We start from the raw sequence: 22,138 nt of genomic DNA, 5'->3' as shown, positions 1-22,138 counted from the left end.
CTGTCAGCCAAATAGGTCTGGCCTGTCACTAGGGTTGTTCAAAGTCAGAGAGCCTTCTTTTGTTGTGGTTCCTCTTCTCTGCCCTCTTTAGCCCTGAATACAGTGCTGTGGTGCTAAAATCTGGTCTCTATTCATACCTTCTGCTGACATGGTTCATACAGTAATGCGTCAAACTTAGGGCCTGTTTATCAAATAATTATTCAGCCACATCTCTATCCTTTTCTTTAGAATAATATTCTCATTTTTGTAATACACATCAATTGAGAATTTTCCAAATCTCCCAGTTCTGGCTAGTTTTCAATAATTTGCTTTTCAATTCATCTGTCTCTTCTCACAGTTTACTACATACCAACAGAAAAGAACTTGAGCTTCATCTATTGTGCTTGTTTAGAAATCACTGCTAAACATTTTATTGCACTCAGAGTCTACCTTCCATAGAAAGGCGAAAAAAGATGATTCTATGACTTTATGAGAATTTTAAATATGGTTTCCAATAATTTTTTGTCATATCTGTGTGAGACCTCACCAGAGTTAGCTGTAATGTCCATAATTCCAGTATATATCATAAAATTCTGCTAGCTTGCCTGTTACCCAATTCCTAAAGTGCTGCCAAAATTCCAGGTATTTTTTGCACAAGAATCCCACTGTCCTGTAAAAAATTTGCAGCATTGTTTGGGCCACTATAACAAAATACCATAGGAAGTGTGACAGAAGTTTGGTTCTCCTAGGCTTGAACTGCAGTGTTGAAGACCAATATTTTGTTAGCATTTTATATTTGGTGAAAGTTCTCTTAGTGTCTTGCATATAGTCACCTTCTTATTATGCCCTTACTTATCAGAGAGAAATAAAGCTCTAATGTATCGTCCACTTCTTAGGGAACAAACACTATTAAATTAGAGGCTATCCTTCTGACATTTTTGAACCTTAATTACATCTGCAGTCACATAAGTCCTATATGTAACACAAACACATGAATGGTTAGGGTTTTGATGTAGATGAGTTTTCAGGTAACAGATTTTAGATTTAAAGGTTTTTTTTTTTTAATTTGTATCATAGGATTTTAAAAAGGTGTAGTTAATATTACTATTAGCTAGATTAATACCTGTGGAGGATTATGGGTAGAACAGTGAATGTGACCTTCTGGGGTAGGAAGTTGTTTAGCTAGAGTGCTGGAATGTGGGTAGAAGTGGAAAGATTACTGCCAGGATGGCAAACCCGGAGAAGCCAGTGTAGGCAGAGTTTTGATAGTTTTCAGAAAACTATCAAAAGTATGTGTAATTTGGAAAAATTGACATAGAGTGAGAGAGCAACATTATAAAAAATGAATTTGAAAATCACTCTGATTCCTTTCAAAGGGGAAATAAAAAGATATTAGAAGACCAGATGTGAAACAGAACTAATAAAAATTTAGCATATGAGGTATGCTTCTAAATTATAGCCAGTGAAGGATATTTTTGTTAACTTCACTGTGCCAAATGCTAATATTTTTGTATATCTAAAATAATTTTAATATTTTGAAAAAAGATAAAAATTTTCAGAAGATACATAAGAGAGATAATATTTAAAATAGTTTTTCTATTTATTTTCACTAACAATGTTTGTCTATCCACTTTTTATGCTTTGATTTTGTAACATGAACAATTATTTCTAAGAGGACAATATTTAATTCATCAACTAGTTATCAACTATATTTCTTACTGTTAATATAGTTTTGAAATTCTGTACTATTTCTACCCTTTTTTTCTTTAAGTAAAAAAATAAAATAAATAATTTTTCTAATTGTATAAACTTCTGTCCATATATATGAATGGGATATATGCATAGAGATGCAAAATATTATAAATATTCATGAATTCTATAGACACCAAAAGTAAATGCAATGCAATATGAATACAAAATATTGCATATTTGAAATTAATTTTAAATATTAAATAGCCTTTAAATATTAATCATTGCTATTTTGGGAGAGTAAATTTATATTTTCTGACTTACTTTTCTTACATCTTCAAAGGTCCTACAGTGTACAATTAGCTTAAATTTCTAAGTGTTGGTGTGTTTTCATTATATTTTCAAGGTGAAAAATGAGACTAATTTAGAATTTAATGTGAGAAGCTTTAGACTGAAAGATGTCGTACTCTACTCAGTTTCCAAATATACCAATGTATTATGTTAGTAATATGGCATTTTGGTATTAGATTATATATAATAGATGTAACTGGATTTTATGGTCTTGGTGATGACATTGAGGAAGAAGAAAAAAACCAATATTTTAGAAAAAAAATAATTCTGAGTTTAACATTTTCTAATCTTGTTTTATTAGTACAAACATGAAACTGAAAGGTGAAAATAAAGTAAATTTCCAAACAGCTTCCAGAAACTTGAAACATATAATAATTTGTGACAAAAATGCCTGTATTGAAATTAAAAGGCTTGTAAGTTATTCTCAATATTTTACTAAGTTGCCATGAGATTTTGACCAAACTGATTATTTTATTCCACCAATTATACATGAATATCGTAAGAAGCAAATAACGTGTGCAAGTTAATTGAAATTGTGTTATTCAAACCTTTTACAATGAAATTAATGACCACAGAGAATCAAAGAAACAATAGGATTGCACTGAAGAGTTCAAACAATGATGTGGCATATGAGGAAACCAAAATGCTAAATAAACTATTTTTTTTCAGGCTTAGCTGATAATTCATAGTCATGTACTCCTAATAATTACTTGTAAATTAGCAAATGTCCTCCCTAATGGCTTGGGAACACAGGCTATTCGGTCAAACATGCCATTAGCAAATTTCAAATTATTTTCATTGTACCACAGGGTGTTATCAACTTAATATAAGTATCCCCAAAATAAGTTAGAATTACTCAGAATAGATATGATCTGAATAACATCCATATTAATTCATAATTAATACATTTCAACAAACTGATAATATATTAATATTCAACATATATAATATATTAATATTTCAAAATAACTGAAAGGCAGTTAAGTAACATTTATCTCTGAGTCTCAGGTCAACATTGAAAAATTAATTAGTATCATGCACTTTCTTTTGTCAGCATAAATCACAGATGGTGTTAAGCTGGTCTCCAGTCTCACCACCAGAGGATACTGTGCTAGGCTTTTAAGAACATTTGTGTAAGTTATTGGATTTCTGTTTATACTGATGAGCTCTGGTCAACAGGGACAGGACACTCCCTTTGCTAATGACAAGTAACAGATGAAAAGTTAAGAAAGACTCTCTGTCCTTTGCATTACTCACTGCCTCTTCTAATGATCTAAGTTTCTTTATTAACTTTTCTGGGGCCAATCCAGCTTATCTCTTTCCTCCTAGGTTCTGAGATGGCTTTGATAGAGGGTCATTTATTTCCTGCATCCTATTTCAGACTTAATAGCCCTAATAATTTTGAGGAGCCTGAAGTAGTTTTTTTTTTTTTTTTTTTTTTTTTTTAATTTGTTCATGGTCCATCAGACACAAACTTAGTCATGGCTCATTTTCTGCATAATGAGCAGGGTCAGATTAAGAAATCTAGATCCTCTAAGTATCAAAAAACAAAAACAAAAAACCAGAGACGTGTTTTGTGGAACATCACAAAAATAAATATAAAAAGACCCTAGCATTTTTTTCTATATTTCTTATGTTGGGAAATATCAACTCTGGATAATGCTTTCTTATTTTATGCCATCCTTAACTGCTATACAAGTAAATATACTTCAATAAATAAAAGAAAAGGCAATATGAATTATATCAGACCCATTGTGTTCATATGGCTATTAACCCCACAATGTGATTTTCATCTTATCAGCCTACCCATTCAATCAATGCACTCTTATTCTGTGATAACAACTATTTTTAAAAAGTTTCAATGGAATAATGAAATATCTAGTTACAGAAATATCTTCATACAAACAAATCATTTAAACATGCATTTTGGCTTATTGACATAAAATGTCAATATATTGTCAAAATATAATGTCAAAATATTTAATATAGCTTCTTATACTACTAATTATATAATAACTTTTAATATAATGACAGAAAGATTTCTGAATCTGACTTACTGAAATTTCCCCAGCATATGCAGCCAAATTTATTAATAAATGTTTTACTATAAATGGAAAATTATGTGCAAATCTCCTAAATTTTACCTATATATTTTACAGAATCAAATCATACTTTTGTTTTCAATACTTTATGACAAAAGACGCAATTAATTAATGCTGACATATTTTATTTTACACCAAACCTACAAATTATTTATTAACAGCAAAAGTAAGGTTTTCTGGCTTCACTGTTTTAATTTTTTGCCATATTAGATCTTAGCTACTATTAAAGTATATCTGGCTAGAAAAATGTTTTTTGTCTCCCTTTCTTGTGTGTTATCTTTTTACAGGACTCATCCAAGAGAGAGATTTTGGAATATTTGAATACCACGGAGCTATTACATAGCATAATGTGATAATTAAATGGATATTGAGAAATATGTGCTGTTACGTGAAATTGGTTCACTTCTCCAGCACAGAAAACAAGAGCGTGATTTCTGAAAAATACTTCATGGGTGTCTTATAATTTATAAATTGATAATGAACTCAGAATCAAAACTTACATTTTTCTCAAAATATGTATTATCTGTATAATGTGATTTAAAATATTAAATGCAGGCTACTTAAGTTTAACCATTAGAAGTCATAGTATTGGAATATTTATTATGAGTATACACATTAAGCATTCTTTTTTGGAAAAAATAAGAAACACTCAGGCCAACAATTTTTATTTTTATTTATTTTCAACAACTAATTTTACAGATTTATTATTATAGCTTATTTTATTGAGTTTCTATACATGAGTTATGATGTTATGTTTTTTATCTGTGATCCTTTTACTTAATGCTCATAACAGTTTAATAACACTGTACTATGTTAGATTACATCATTATCCTCATCTTTCACATAAAGTGACTGAGATTTATAAAGATAATACAATTTGTTCACAATTACTCAGGGCAGAAGTAAAATAGGTTAATGCTTCAGAAGGCATTTTGTTAAGTTCTTCTGAATATACCTGAAATATTCTTAACAAATACATATTATTTCCTGAGAGTTTGAAAAAAGAGCTATCAAATTGGCATATTATTATAAAAGTTACAAATATAGCTCCCAGAAGGACTAACTAAAGTCTCCAATGTTATTGGCACCTACATTACATTACTCATCTTTTCTGTATTGGGACAATAACTGATATAACATGAAGGAGGGGAGGTTAATTTGGCTCATAGTTTTAGAAAATTCAGCCCATGGTCAACTGGCTCTGAGGCAGGAGCCTTATGGCGGAAGGGCGTGTTGGAGGAAAAATGGTTAGTTTAGGGTGGCCTGGAAACAGAGCAGGGAAACTACCAAAAAGAAAGGAGCCAGGGATGCTACATAGCACCAGTGTAGTGACACCATGGCCAGCCCACACACATCCAGCAATGTGCATTTCTAACCTCCTGGGCACTTCTTAAACCAATTAAACTAATACAATTAAGTTAACCATCACATACATGTCTCCAGTACGTGAATGTGACTATCAATATCTGAAATGTACTAAGTATAAACACGCTCTGGATTTCAAATTAATAATATGAAAAAAGATTAAATATATCAACATTTTTTAAATTTGAACATGTTGGAAGAAAATATCTTGGAGATATATTACACTAAATAAAATTCATTATTAGGTCAGCATACTATGTGATATATTTGGTGGATTTTTTTCATTGTTCTAAGTTGGTTCGTGTATTAGCTCTGCATAGAGCTTTATATTATGCACATGTTTTATTCACTTTAAATAGTTTTTCTTCAAAGTCAGTGAATCTACTTTGCATTTAATATTTAATGATTCATCTACTGGCTTGAAAATATTGAGTTCAGACCAGTTTATCACTCTATGTTAAACAAGTTTATGAGAACCAGCTTCCTCCCTTCTTTTTTGTTGGTCAGAGTAATCTCATACTTATATTTAGTAATCCCTCCTCTCTTGAACTACAGATGTGGTTGATCATAGCAACTGCATTTTCCTTAAGAGTGATCTGTTTGTAAATGGGCCCATGATTTAATGTCAGCCTAAAGAATTTGTTCTGAGAACACCTGCTGAGAGGATTCTGGGAAATAGTTCCCGTGATAAAAAGAGATTATGAGGAATGAGGGAGGAAGAAAATCCATCTTCACTGATTGGGATACTCAGATTGTATATGATGTCTGCAGCTGCCTGGAACCTTGTTCTGCATCACAATCAGGACAGCCAGGCTTACACTAAGAACAAAAGGACCTGACCTCTTCATAGTAGTTGTTTAAAATCTTGGCAGCTACGTCACAGCTGGAATTACTGTTATAATACACTTATTAATTTAAAAATTTTGACATATGCTTCACTTAAAATAAAACATATGCTGCAAAAGCATTTAAAATGGCACAAAGCAATCGCTCTAAAGATGTTGTATTTATTCCAATTATGCGCTACCGTGCACCAATGTGATATCATTACTATCTCTCAGTAACATCTTTGACAGGTAAAGTGCAAAAGGTCTTACTCACTCTGAGTTGAATAATAAACGTAAGAGTTCTGCTTGCATAGAATAACATTTTATATTGCCTTGACCTGTCAGTGCCTTGAGTTATTTTCACAAAGACAGAAAACACAGATTTAACACCGAAGAAGAGTGAAAATACCAGGTGGGCAAGTGCTTCTATTTGACAAGCGTGGTGTTTAATTTTGTGTTTTATTTCTAGTCAAGGGACTTCTAGTTTCAGTTTTCATAAATATATTAATAAAGACAAACACCTGTTTTCTAACAGCCTAAATCTAGTTAACAACTATAAGAATCACAGTATCCTAATTTAAGGAGTTTTCAAAACAAGTAAGTTTTGGAAAGGACTGTTTGGACCATCAGAACATATTCTTTTATGAGACAATTACTTAAAGCTCAAAATAATCAAAATGATTCAGGTGGTCTATAATTATCTCAGTACATTAGGTGGTTTTAATTGCTTGCCTAAGTAATACAATTAGAAGACCATAAAATGAAAAGGCCTATATTTTATTATGACTAAAAGATACACTTATTTACAAATTCATATATTGTTATGTATATGTAAACAAAGATGAATAATACAAACAGTAGAGAGCAATCAATATTATCCAAAACTGAAAATATGTGGTTTTCCTGAAAATTATTACTATAAAGAAGTAAAGTCAAACCATCCAGAGATTTTCACCATCCCCACCATTCTTCATAATCAGATATTGTATAGTTTCACTTTAAACTGACAACAAATACAGACAAGTTGCAAATTCCAACTGTATCAGAGATTATATCTTTAATATTTAATTGATTGACTTTTTGTGATTATATTTTTGCATCTTTACTATGTTGCGTTTTCATTCAAATTGGATTTTTTTCTTTATATAAGTATTATAATGTTTATATCTACATTTTTAGGCGACATCAAAATTTATATAGTACATATTCAAAGACATAAAAATAAATGCATATAACTATACAGCATTTTGTTTCCTAAAATGTAATAGAGAATCATATGTTTGGAAGATTGACAGAAAATTTCTGATATCCCCACTTTGAATGTTTTCTCATAAAATAATGACCTTACCTTGGCTATTTTGTTTTATATTCTCCACATTGTGACAATTTTAAATAATAACCCCCACTGAAAAAGTGAAACTTTAAGCATTCTGTGAATAAATTACCTCAACTTCCAACTAATCTTCTGAATTCATGAGTTATGCGATCCTCAGTGTGTTTATCATGGATTGATTTCACAATTTTCTTTTTCACCTGGACTTACCTCTTGCTTCCCCCTCTATTTTTTTTTTTTTTTTTTTTTGCCAGTGTAAGTTCTTAACACCAGGCACATGGGAACAGTTCTCAAGGAAAAGTCAGCAGAGATGTGGTAATATGGATAAGATATAGAATCAAACTGTGGCTGTAATTAATAAAGGATGAAACTAAAATGAAATAACTCTGACTGCTAACATAAGTGAACTATTGATTCATGAAGTATCCAGTGCTTTCCATTGGTCAAGCTACCTCCACTTAATTAAACATTTAACTAGTCATCTTACTTCATAAGTTTGACACCTTTGCCCCAACCTCTAAGTCATTTCTTATCTGTGATTTTATTTTTGTTTCACATACAAAGAATAAAATCTCATCTGTCATTATAAAACATTTTATCCTTGAAATGTGAGTTTATACCATGCCCAATATACACTCATAACCAAGAAGCCTACTTGCTTTCTTGTAACCAGAATTGCCTACCTAGATTGCCAGATGTTTAAGAAATGAGACATTTCCAATAGTAAACGCTCATGAGCTATTTACCATAGGTAGATCTCAGTGAAACCTTCAGCCTAAAGGTACACCATGAAAGTATCCTCCTATCCTGGTCTCATTGTATCCGTTCAGGTATGATATGTATTCAGTTCTTCATTCTACACCATGAGTTCCTATGAACTTGTATTTCAGCATAACATGTTTATCTTTCAAATATTTCATTCTTTCATAGATTTCATATAAGATCCAAACTATGATCATTGCTTTCATTAGTTTTCTTAAAGTGACTCATTTTAAAAATTCTTGCTCTTTTTGAACTCTGTACTCTTGCCACATTCAGGGTCTGGTATTTACCTGACACCTCATGGCCTCTGACTTTGAGGTCTTTGTGTGTGAAATTTCCATCAATTTTTTTCATGCTTGGCTCTTTATGACTTTGTCCTATTGATTTTTCAAAGCTCAGATGTGACATCAAGCCTTTCACAAATTTTTCTCTGAATCGTATATCTAGAAGAGTTGCCTGTTCTATTTATATTCAAAGCATTTCTACTATCCACATGTACTCAGTGCATTAGTATTGAAAGAATGGGTGAATAAAACAACCATGTGTTGCTTTTTCTTATTTTAGTGGTGAGCAAATGGCATTTCAACGTTTCACAAGTGTTACTATTTCTATCAGTAACATTGTCTTGAATGATAGTGTTTAGAATGCATATGTTAGGCGTGTAGAATGATGAGCTTTTTTCAAGTTAGAAGCTCTGCACTGTATCGGTTCTGAAAGGTTATTGTCTGTGTGAAGAGAGCTGCTACAGATTTGAAGTATTGCACTGATATAAGAGCTTCCATTGTTCTGGAGGAAGGCTGTAGTGGGATATTTTTTTGTGTAATCAAAATACGTCCTTTAAGATCTTATGATCACTGGGAGGATGTGGCCCATCTGCACAACGCTCACAAAATCTCAAGGGAAGAAAGATTTCAGGCCATCTACCACTCTTTGTTTTGAGAACAAGTTTTTATCTTACCGCTTATAGATGGAGATAAGTGAGGCAAGAACACAAAATAAAGGATAATGAGTTTCTAAAGAAAAACCCCTTGTGGAACAGAAAGGACTCAGGACCAGTGTCATAAAGTAGCCAAAACCTGTTACTATAGAACACTGATCATTAGGAACGTGGCTGAGCATGTCCACATGCAAGATTCTGCAGAGCTGGATCCATAAAATAAGAGATCTTGAAGCTTAGATTAGTTAGGGGAAAATGCAAACAGCAACCAATGGCTCTGAGAGATATCTTCAAATTTAAATTACTGCACCTGACAAGGGAATTTTTTAAAGCGAAGTCAGGCAAACAGAATGGATTCTTTACATACTGCGGACAAAGCAAGGCACTCAAACACCAAGCTGTGTGAGTTTTAAATTTGTGGTCTGGATCACAGCAGCGATGACAGCAATGGAACTGTTTCCCTCTTCCTGGGTCATGGTGGTGGCAATTTCCATGTTGATAATCACCTGCTCTGCATTGTGCACAGATGTTTTTCTCAGCTTCATCATTGAGGAACATGAAAGGTCCAGCGGCCATATATATATATATAGAGAGAGAAAAGTTTTATATATTATAAAACTTTTCTCTACATAATGTTAGGTAATTTACACCTTTAACATCTAGAGAGATTCTAGCCCATGTTAGGGTTGAATATATGTTCACGGAAATAAAGAAAAAAAAATAGCATGGTTCCCAGAACCTGAAATATATTAAATTGTTTTGAAATTCTATATTTAAATTGTACCTTTGATTAAAAGGGAAATTCTATGCTACTACATAAATACATGCATAAAATAAAAATATTGTCTTTAGAATATGTATATTCGTAACTTAAAGATATATTAGGCTAAAGATTCCTAGTATGTGGAATAAATGGAGCTAAACTGCAGGTTTTGTACCTTTTCTTCCAGAATTAAACGTATAATTCATCACTTATGAGTTTTATAAATGTTTAAAATCCCATTTGCATCATCTCATTTTGATTTATAAACCAGGCAGAAGAGTGAGGCTCAGGGGTCTGTTTTATGAAGCTTTATACTTCTCTAGATACACAGAAGCATAAATATGGCCTCCTTTGGCTGAACAGTTTCTGAATTCTTCCAAATGTTTTGTTGAATACACTTAGCTTTTTAAATATAAAAACTGAAAGTTATACTCAAATTAGGAATGTATTAACAGTGAAAACAAACAAGCAAGTTATTAGCAGTTATGTTTGGAACATTATAGAATTTATTTCCAGTAGTTTTCTGAACAAAAATTATAATATACTTATGAGTAAATTTAGCAAAGGTTTTATTTATGATTTTTGTTTATGTTGCCATTTTTAAAATGGATGTTTTACTATAATATTCTGTAAATATTTACCAAACTTTTCTCCCATATGGAATTTTACTTCTTTTTAACTAAAACTTTAAATCATCTAAGTTTACTGTGGAATGTTTTGAAAGGTCAGAATATTGTATTTACTTCAGTAAATGTTTATATAGGGGTTCATGAACTAAAATGATTTTTCTATACTTGCTGTGTATCTTCCATGATATTCTAAATATTAACATTCATTCTTATTGAACAGATATTTGTTAGAGACTTTCTGTTATTTTGTAAACACAAAGACCACACTAAATTAATGTAGTTTGGTCCTGTGCTGTAGTATTTAAGTAGCAGACTCCCTCGTTAACTACATTTCACAAAATATCTCACAGAGAAACACAACCACAGTTCTTCCATGAGTTTATTCATGTGAATTAAGATTTATAAAATACATTCTGGGAAGGCACGTGACAATTTTATGCCATTTTTTAATTTATTAGTACATGTTTGCAGTACATGATGGTTACATTCTTTTGGAGAGTCAAGGTATGTACATTATTTATCTTGATTCCTATGTTTTTGTCCCTTGTACCTTTCCTCCTTCCCATCTCTTGATCCATTTCTTTTTTGTGTGTAATACATTTGAAAATTTTGTCTTTTCTAGGACAAATGAAGACAAGTCAAACACAGAAGATAAATTTGGAGATAATCATTTTCAACTGTTACAACAGCTTTCTCTGATATTTCACGGATCTAATATTTAGTTTTTGAACATTATCATGCTAAACAGCATCTGAGGATGAGCACTAGGGTCTCTAATCTATCTAAATTTAATTTTTGAGAGAAAAATTCCTACCTTTATTCACATTTTTGCAGTTTGGCCTATCTTGTCTCACTACCACATGCTTATTTTATAAACCTTGCTGGAATTTAGTCTATTCTGTTCAAGTAGCCCATCAATATATTTAAGTTTTATCTCTACATTACTTCAAACTCTCATTTCTATTCTAAATTTATCTGTGCACTTAAATTTTTATGAGATGTGTGGGATTGAGTTGTCTTACTGAGTTGTCTCATGAAATTTCATCACTATATTTATGTCTTTTTCTCCCCGTTGGTAGAGAACCAGGTAAGCATATTCTAACTAGGTTGAGCTTGCGTTTCTAGTGGGGTAGGTGCCTTATAGTTTGGTCTAGATGGTACATGGTTTGGTCATTGTTTTTTGTGAGGAGTAATGCATATTTAACTTGAAAGCAAAACTGTTCTCTAACTCAAGAAATTCTCCTGTTTCAGCCTCCAAATTGCTGGGACAACAGGTACACAGACCACTGAATTTTGAAAAAGTACCAACTTTAAGGCAGTATACAACAAAAAGATTTTATTAGTAATGTAAGAAGGAAAAACATCTTAAAAGAATACCATAAAATTCAAAATACTTATAGTTTAGTAAAACAAAAATAAATGTTGACTCAGAAGATAGAATATACAAATTTTAATTGACATAACAAATGTGAAAGTTTTATGTAATACTGGTATAACTATTGCCTATGCTTTCCCTAAGTGAAATGAAATATTTAAACTACAAAGTAATAATTACTAAAATATGAAATAAGTTAAGACAGAATGTTTTTGTATTTTAAATAAGTCCCCAAAGTAAATGCAACATTTGTTTTCTTAGTAGATATATGTTGAGTGATCAATAAATATTTTATACCACTTAGCAATTAGTAAACTGCAAGGGCAAAACAATTCATTTAAAAGTAATATATGGAACAAATATGAACTGTAAATGGAACAGAATACATTTTACTGAATAGACCTTTTACTGCTCCATGCCTGGAATTACTCTAAGATTCACCAGTTTTTTTAGAGAATCATATTTACCTATCAAAAGGATAGATGATGTGCATTTTTGGGCTTTTAGTTTTTACATAATGATCGATAGAATATTTTATTTAATATTAGAACTGATTTTAAATGTTTTAAGTTTTAGTATTGTAAAGAGAAAAACATGGAGATCAAATATGATGTTAATAAAACCACATATGCTCTTTATCTTAGACAGTGTAAATTTGCATATAGTAGACTGATGCTGAGAAAGAAAAAAGGCCAGAGAAGGATCAATGTAAAGATAAATTATATTCCTCTACGATTTCAGGTATCAGAATGTCAAAAAATACAATATATAATGAGTCAAGGTGAAGTATGCACATAGTATGAAAGGTATACAGCTATATATATATATTTTATATTACTCTTATAAGAAGTACTTTACATTTAGTAGCTTAAAACAACACAAATATGTTACTTTGCTGACCTGTAGGTGTGAGGTTTACTCCCAGTTTTCTTGGTTCTAGAACGAGGGTTGATAGGAATACATTCCTTTCAGACACTTTAAACAAGAACTGATTTCTTGCTTGTACAGATTCAGCCATTTTCTGTAATTTGACTGGTGTTATTGTCTCTATTTTAGTTTATTTTATTTTTCATTTGTATTAAAGCACTTTTGCAGTATCTGCCCTTTACCCTCAGCCTGGGGAGTGAGCAATGAGCATCACACACAAGAGAACTTGTTGCTTTTATTCATCCTCTTGGCCTTTTCTTCCCTCCATCTCTTCTGCTTTAAATCCTCTTTCTTTCTTTTAATTGTTGTATTGTTAACCTTAGCTCCTTTTATGGAAATAAGGTTTATATTCCTTGAGGTTATTAGGTTCCTGTATATGTTTATTCTATTTATTTCTCTTTTCTCGCTCCCTTTTTTTTAATGAACAAGATTGCTTTACCTTTTTTCACATGTGCGTCATTTTTGTACTTCTTCCTCTCTGAGCAGATATTCGCATAGTTCACTGTGTTCCTAATGCCACAAATTCTAAAACCTTCTGCTGTCCTGGCCTCCTGGGCTCCTTCCTCATTTTCAGACTGAACAAAAAGGAAGTAAGTCTCTCTCACCTTTCAAATTTCTCCTACTAATTGTCCAGCCTTGTCTTTCTGACATTTCCAAATTTTCTGCATTTTTCAAGCTATATGATCCGACTAACACTTCCAAGATTGTTTTATTTTCCTATCAAGTGTTCTATCATAACATATGTAAGGCTAGCAGTGTGGACGTTATTGGGGGGTCTCATATGAGATTTCAGAAAAGGGTAGTATAGTTAATGATGTGTTAACAGTACTTGGGTTTTTGTTTGGGTTTTCATTAGGAAATAAATTTCAGTACCCACTTTTTTAGAGGACACATTCATAATGGTTCTAGAAATTAGTTTTTAGCATTCAGTGTAAGTGATCAACTGTAGTGCATGGGTGTGATAGACCACAGTCATACATACGTTTGAGCATATTTCTTTCACAACCAGGGCATTTAATCATCCATTCCTACATAAATGCATCATAAAAAAACTTTTAAAATCTCACATTGCTTTGTCATGAGAAATTGGGTCAGTACATCTTCTCCACGTATCTCACTTAAATTACCAGGGTCAAGGAATCACAGCTCTCTTGGCATACTTTTGTAATAATGATCGGCAGAATTATATATAGCTTGTTAAAGACTTGTTCTAGCCTTGAACTCTTTAGTCACTCCTATTCTATTGAGCTTATATGATTGGCATATAGTATTTTTATAAATTTTTCCATAACAGCATATATATATATATATATATATATATATATATATATATATATACTCATAGGTTTTAGATTTCTTTCTATCTTTTTGTTCCTTTTTTAAGTAATAACCTTGAATCACTGAATGAATTTCATCAATGATTTTGGGACAAACTATGTATATTTCTTGTTTATTCACAATTCATCAAAAACTGCCTAATGACACACTGACTAATGTAGAATATTAGCATCCATTGTCATAGAATATTACTTGATAATTATTTTTTAGAGCACGTTTCTTTGTCCTTCTAGAGTTCTACTCAATAAAAGTATTTGATTATTTTGCCTGAGAATTTTACTTGATGGGAATTTCTCAATGGTAATTCTCAAGTACATTTGCAACTATCTTACTCTTTATCAACTAACATGCATTCAATTATGTTAGTCATTATTTCATTTTAATGGAAGCAATAAGTTTGCAACTTCTAACAAAAACTCTGCCAAATCTACTTTTATATACTTCTTTAGTATTATTAGAATTTTTCTATCATTTTAAGGCTTTAAAAGTGTGTTCATATATCTCATCTCAGTTTCTCTCTTCACAACACTCTTCTAAGTATGCAGTGAGAAAATAGTGAATCTAAATCTTTTCTTTATTCTCAAGACCAGACATCAAGCTATCTCAGCAATTTCAGACACCTTAGCAAAATACGATGATTTCATAAAGTACCTTTGAAAACACAGTGATGAATGTTCTATTTTAAAGCTATTTCATAAATTTTGCTCTTAAAAAGTTTTACCATAAGCCTTATGGACATTTAATCTATTTTATGTTGCAAAATATGGTAGATAATGGAGGGATGATTATCTCATTTTTGTGAATTATCTTAAAAGTACTGAGATGGTGCAGTAGTTGGCAACATAGTCAATAATGCAAGGTTAAGCTACTCACTTTCTTGCTGTGATTAGCACTTTACTTACTTCTAAAACTTCTCCCCTTATCAAAAGAGGTTAAAATAATTTCTCTAACATTGTTATGTCAATAACATAAGAATAGTCATGTAAATTTTTCCACCTACAGTGGACCCTATTTATTGCCCTCATACATCTAATATCTTTTTTCCTATTACTGGCATAACATAGTTAAGTAGGTCGATATAAATTTTCACAAATTAAAGAATAGGTAAAAACTGAATGTACAAGTTCAATTTCACACTTCTGACTTGATTTTAAAGGTGGAGTAGCATTTCAGTTGATATAGATCCTAGGATCCGAGTTGCTAGTTCATATCATGGGTTTTCCACTAATCAAATGACTTCATTTATCTGTGCCTCCATTTCAGTATTTGTAAAACTACAAGTAATAATAACAGAAATTAACTCCTGAAATTGTTAGACATCAATAAATTTATCTGTGTAAAATTCTTATGAGCATATTGGAGTTATAGCAAATAATTCATGCAGTTAACTAATATTACAGGTGCTTATGTTCAGAAGGGAAGAAATTTATTTTTCTGTGGTATCAAAATTTAACATGAAGTCTAATGTTGTAGTTTTGCTCTGTAGGAGTTAGAGAAATGAGAATTCAAATTGAAATGTCATAAAATCCTTAAATTTTCATTTATTGACAAAGACATTTCTTCATCATTGTTAAATATTGTAAAAATCTTTTTAATATTCTATTACCTTTATGACTTTTGAATAGAGGAAGTCTAATGACAATAATATTGTCACATGTTTTCTTAATATTAACATAGTTGTTTAGATTTAGAAAGTTTGTACTTCTATAAAGTTCTCTTTTCTGCCAATAGAGAAACATGTGAAGCGGATAACCAAACGTACTTTACTGATAAGGTACAAAGATTACATAATATGAGAAACCTAACCAGATAAGAGAGCAACTTGAACTTAGGTCCAAATATTTGATTTTCAAAATATTAATATTTACCTACTAATCTTAAAATTAAAGAAAGTATTTTATTAGGTAAAGTGTTACCTACATAACAAGAACAATTTTTAGAAAAAAACAACTAAGAAAGCAAACTTTATTAATGGCAACTAACACCTAAACCATCAAGCACTCAAAAATAGGAAAGATATTCCAAAACAAGGTCACAATGTATCCCTAGAAAAATTAATCCATTTTCTTAGGACTTCTTTATATTTTTCTAAAGATGACATTTATACTCATAAGCAAAAAATTGTATAACCAGTTGGGAAGAGTATAGAAAATGTCTTATGTGTCTATGTGAAAACACCTTGTGTTAATGTAACCATTTATTTTATGACTATAAAAGTGAGCTTTATCACTTTGTGTCGCAGATGAAAAAGCTAGCCAGTCACTCTTAAGTTAAATGTACAGGTGTGAAAATGTCAATGTCGTGTCAATGAAGGTAAGAAATTCATTATATTTATTATAGTTATTAAAATAAAACTAGAAATTCATTTATTGCTGGTTTCACATTTTAAATAAAACAGTTTCTTGAGGTAACCATGTATGTGTATGTGTGTGCATATGTGTGTGGGGGGTGTGTAGCTTATTTCATATTCGCGTAGCACAATACCACAGAACGGGTGATTTACAGATGAATACAATTTCTTACAGTTGTGGATGCTGAGAAATGCAAGGTGAAATGGACTACCAGAAAGGAGGGCTTTGGTGTGTCATCACCTGGCAGAAGGGGAAAAGAGAGGAAAAGAAAGGGAGGGGGAGGAGAGAGAGCCAGACTGAGAGACCAAGAGCCAGAGAGAGAGAGAGAGAGAGAGAGAGAGAGAGAAACAGAGAAGGCCCAAAAGCTACAACTTGTACCCTAAGTGCTCTACTGGTATTGGCTTTAACCATAAATCCACCATAAGGGAAGCCCCTCAGGGTCTAATTAATTGTCAAAGGTCCCAAATTGTAGCACAATTGCATTTGGGATTAAATATTGGAGACATGCTCTGTGAAGGGCACATTGAACTATACAGTATATGTCTTTTCTTCCTCTCCATCTTCCTCTTTATCTCTGTCCCTCTCTCTCTCTCTCTCTCTCTATATATATATATATATATATATATATATATATAATCTCTCTATCTATATATATTCATATATACATTTTTTTTTCCTGCAGAGGAGGTCATACTACAAGCAACATATGGTGAAATTAATCAAGCATTTCATTTATTGTGTCTGGTTGGATTTTAATGGAGCTAATAATCTAGTTTGACAACTTGCTGAATTATTGTCAGATATATTGAGCAATCTCTTCTCATTATGTATGACAGCTAGTTAAGTGCTATAAATTACGGGGCACTGTAGGAGTTGGGTGTGTTATGAAAGCTAAGTGACAAGCACTTGAAGAGAGGGAGTAACCTGTTCTTAATGACCTCTGTATAGTAATTCACAAAGAGCATTCAGAAGCAATTTTACAGAGCCTCTTTTATTCTAGTTCAAGTAACAGCTATTCACTTGAATAACAAAAAAATGAGTATGCATATTTATATGTTTCTATATATTCATATATTCATTTTATTTTACTTTTATTACTCTAATATTATCCACAGTTGAATATTCGGTTTCTGGATAGTAACCTTATTCAACAGTTTCAGCATGAATTTCATTAATGTAATAACGATTTGTTGATTAATGGATTGGTGGTAAGTTGTGATAAATAATGAATGATAATTATTATCATTTTTTATTTTAGTATAACAGGGTATCAATTGATTAAGGATTACCTTAAAGTATTTTATTTGGTGAAAGTTTTGTCATTATAGCTATGTCAATACGTAAAAAACATTTTATCTACATAAACAATGATTATAGTTTTCAACGTAACAAAGAACAAATGCTCATTAGAGAATAGTCAGGGGTAAACAATGTAACATTGTCTGTCTAATAATATTATTAACCAAGAATTAGTGAGCATCATTTAATAGATTTTAAGCCTTTTAAAAATGATTGTATTATATGAATGATACGACACTTTATAAACTTAATGCACAACTATGTCTTTCCTTGAATTGTACTGCAGATATTTTCTGGTCATTAAAATATTACTCATTGAATGTATTTTAAAATTAGTTATCTAGCTTGTGAAGAGCTTGGAAGTTTTACTTCCATCATGACTAAACAAACAAACAAAGACAAAGAAAAGTGCCTTGAAATCTGGAGAGACAGATTTATCTAAAGAAACACAGTCAGATCTGCTCCCCTGGAACAGGAGGATCTGGAATCAAAAACTGCTGAGTTACTTCCTGAAAATACCGAAAACTAAATAAGAATGAGTAGATATGAATGACAGTTCCTGGTGGTTTTTAATTTTGTATGCTATAAAACAAATAACAATGTCTGTTCTCATCAGAAACATCCTCTTTTGATTCTAAACCAGGGGAAGAGTACCTATTACAAAATCTTCCTGAAGACAGTATACAGCAAAGCCATACATTGTAAGGGTGGGATTTTGTAAAGCACTATCTCAGCCAGAAGGGCGCTCCAGAAGTCCACTTCCTGTCCCTCAGACTTCACAATTGCACGTGGAGAAGATTTGTTTTCAACTTTGTTGAGGGCCTCAAAAAAATATTTGAGAATGCAATAGCAAGAAACAAATGAAAGAGTGAGGTACTGTATCAGGGAATATCTGTTCTGGATTCTCACGAAAACGGTCTTTACCTGTGGCATTTATAGTGAAACAAATGTTAAGCACAATCCAACTCCTAATTATACTAACACAAATTACACTGACACAAATCACATTGACACAAACCACATATCATAGTAAACGCCCTTTGTATGACAGTTTGAACAAGCAACACAAGGTACCTGTCTCTTGTAATAAACTTCATCATTCCAAAGGGTAAACAAAACAAAGAGAAAATCATACTCAATCAGATATAAAAGTATATTGGAAATTTCAAACAAAAAGTTGTCAAGCAAAAAAAATAATCAGGGCCAGTATATTAAGGATTTTAATGAACAAGCAAATAATATGCAAGAAAAGCTAGGTCATGTTAGCAGAAAGATGGAAACTATTAGAAATAATGCAAAGGAAATGTTAAAAGTAAAAAAGGATATATTAGAAAATCAGAATACTTTTAAAGGGCTGATGACTGGGCTTGAAAGACTGAGAAAATAATAATTAACTTTAAAAGTAAAATAATAGCAAATGAATAAAAACCAATCAAATGTAGCATGCGAGGTATGTGGTACAATTTAATATCCTTTATCTGTCTTAAGAAATGTTTTAAAACTAACATTGTCTTTTTGATAGTCATTATTTCTTAGTATGCATGTTATTAAATATGTCTTTTCTTGACTCCAGTTCCTTGATTTTTATCTCTTTTGGATTATTTAGTTTTTCACATATTGTGTTAAATTTTTGTGTCTTGGTGACTTATTTTTAATTCAGTTAGTAAATACTTTATCATCTACTACTGTTAACTTTTGTCACTCTGTGTATTGGAGTTCTCTAGAAGTCATCCACTTTATAACTGAGAGTTCATATTGTTTGTCCTATGCTTCGCTTTTTTTCTTCTACTTACAAACTTTTAACCTCCATTCTACTCCCTGGGACTATATGCTTGACTCTTTTAGATCCCACATATACAATGTGGTTGTTCAGTCTTTATGCCTGGCTTGTTTCACTAGGTGTAATGTGCTGTTTCATACATGGAGTTGCAAATGGCAGAATTTGCTTCTGTTTCAAAGCTTCAGCTATGATACTGCTATTACTATATCTGTCTCTGTAGTAAATGGAAGAAAACTTTCCATTGACTTGGCATTTTTAAAAGTTAAGCTATTTTAACAACATCACAATTTTTTCATTGTCGTGTTTTTCAAACTCTCCATCTACTGAAATATGTATTTACGTGAATTTTTTCTTTATCATATTATGTCCTTACTGAATTTCATCTAATGGAATCTGACAAGAATGATAACATGCTGTTTCTTTAATTTATGGTTGATAGAAAAAATATGCTGATTGCATTATAATGAAATACAAAGTGTACAACATGGAATACTGAATTTAATTTAATTGAATTAATCAATTTAAATTGACAGTAATAGAATTAATGAAATTATAATAGTCACTAGAAGGAGGCCCTTTTACATTTAAATTGCTATAAGCTAGGAAATAATAGAGTACTTTTAGGATTTCAACAATATAGATAGATGTGTTCATTTACATAATATTGTATAAATGTCTCTATGCAAATATGTATTTATTTTATTAATGAGCTATTTCCTTAAAATAAATAAACATAGTAATTTATCCTCTCTAACCACCACACGCCAAATTATATGTGCTCTCTTCTCTTTCTCTCTCTCTCTTTCTCTCTCTCTCTCTCTCTCTCTCTCTCTCTCTTTCTCTCTCTCTCTCTCTTCCCCTCTCCCTTTTTCCCTCTTTCCCTTTCTGTGTCTCTATCTTAGTGCACAGAAAGTCTTAGGAACACTTTTGTTAAAAATCATAAAAGCCTTATTCAGTGCAGTCATGTCCATAACCTTTCTATAACTAGGAGTGCTAGAGATTAGCTCTTCATTCTATATCAATGGCACTATTAATAAGGAGTGTCTAAACCATCAATTTGCAAATAGGTTAGAACTATTCTATCTCAATGATCATCCTAACAAATGAAATCTTTGTAAATATATTCTCACCCATATAAGCAAATTAGATATTAGATTGTCAAATCATGTTACCTTTACAACAATGCTTGCAGTCTGAAGTGAGGTCTTAATAAATCCAACCCAACTCAATTTATGTAACTGAGCTATTAATGTAAACCACTGATCACCTCTCCTCTTTTAAACGCTCAGTTAAACTTGTTCTTTGTCCTTTCATGATAAATATTTAAATAACTAAAGGAAATTGTCAGTTGTTGAAAATTCAATGAAAAATTATATAACGAGGTATTTTATGTGGAAGTGCAGTAAATACAATATTAATGTTAGATTTATTTAAATGTATGTGTTAAATATTTAAGAGGTCTGAGGTTCTAACGATAAATAGATTAATAGCCAACAAATTTAGCAACCAAAATTTGAAACGTGATAGATATCTCTTTATACACAAGGAAACACATTGTATGCATGATTCTCTCCTTAAATTAAATGTTTCATACTCTCAATCTTACTTCTTTATATAAATAACAGGAGACTAAAATTTTTATTTTGATAGGAAAAATAAAAAAAAAAAACAAAGAAAAGAGCTTTTACTGTAATTTTGTTAACTTAGTACTCTGTGATCTCCCTTTCAAGAAACAAAATGAATTTAGTCCAATTTTAAATAGGGAACATTTAATTTATATCCACAATTAAAGATCTATGGTGCTGAGATGCTTCAATTTATGATGAACAACGGTTATTATCCTAGACTTGTAAAAAACTAGGTATACCATATAAAATCATTTTCCCTACTGATCTATTAAATCAGCCATTAATTTGTCTTTGAAATACATCCTGAGCAAGATGTCCTCTGAAAATTCTCTAAATTAATCAGACCTCTTGAATATGCAGATGAAAATGTCTTTATATTACATTGAAGACACTGAAGACTTACTTCTAGGTACCCAGGGAAGCATGGGATGATGACATTACATTTCCCATAAACTAATACAAAATTAAAGTAATCATTAAGTTTCTAATTCAATAATCCACCACGTCTAACTAAATGGAATTAACATCTACCCAGTTGCACAGATCCAAACCTTTTAGTGTAATCTTTGATTATTCTTTTTCCTTCAAGTTCTACACCAATATATTAGGAAATCCTACAGTCTTCAACTACAGGCACTGAAAATACTACTGTTTTTAAAGTTCACTGTTGCAATTCTAGTCTATATAACTATTAGTTCTTACC

The sequence above is a fragment of the Cavia porcellus genome, unplaced genomic scaffold (genome assembly GCF_034190915.1).
Source record: "Cavia porcellus strain 051 isolate PalLab524CR breed Dunkin Hartley unplaced genomic scaffold, mCavPor4.1 scaffold_8, whole genome shotgun sequence".
Classification (NCBI taxonomy): domain Eukaryota; kingdom Metazoa; phylum Chordata; class Mammalia; order Rodentia; family Caviidae; genus Cavia; species Cavia porcellus.
Note: the sequence above shows the minus strand (reverse complement) of the source record.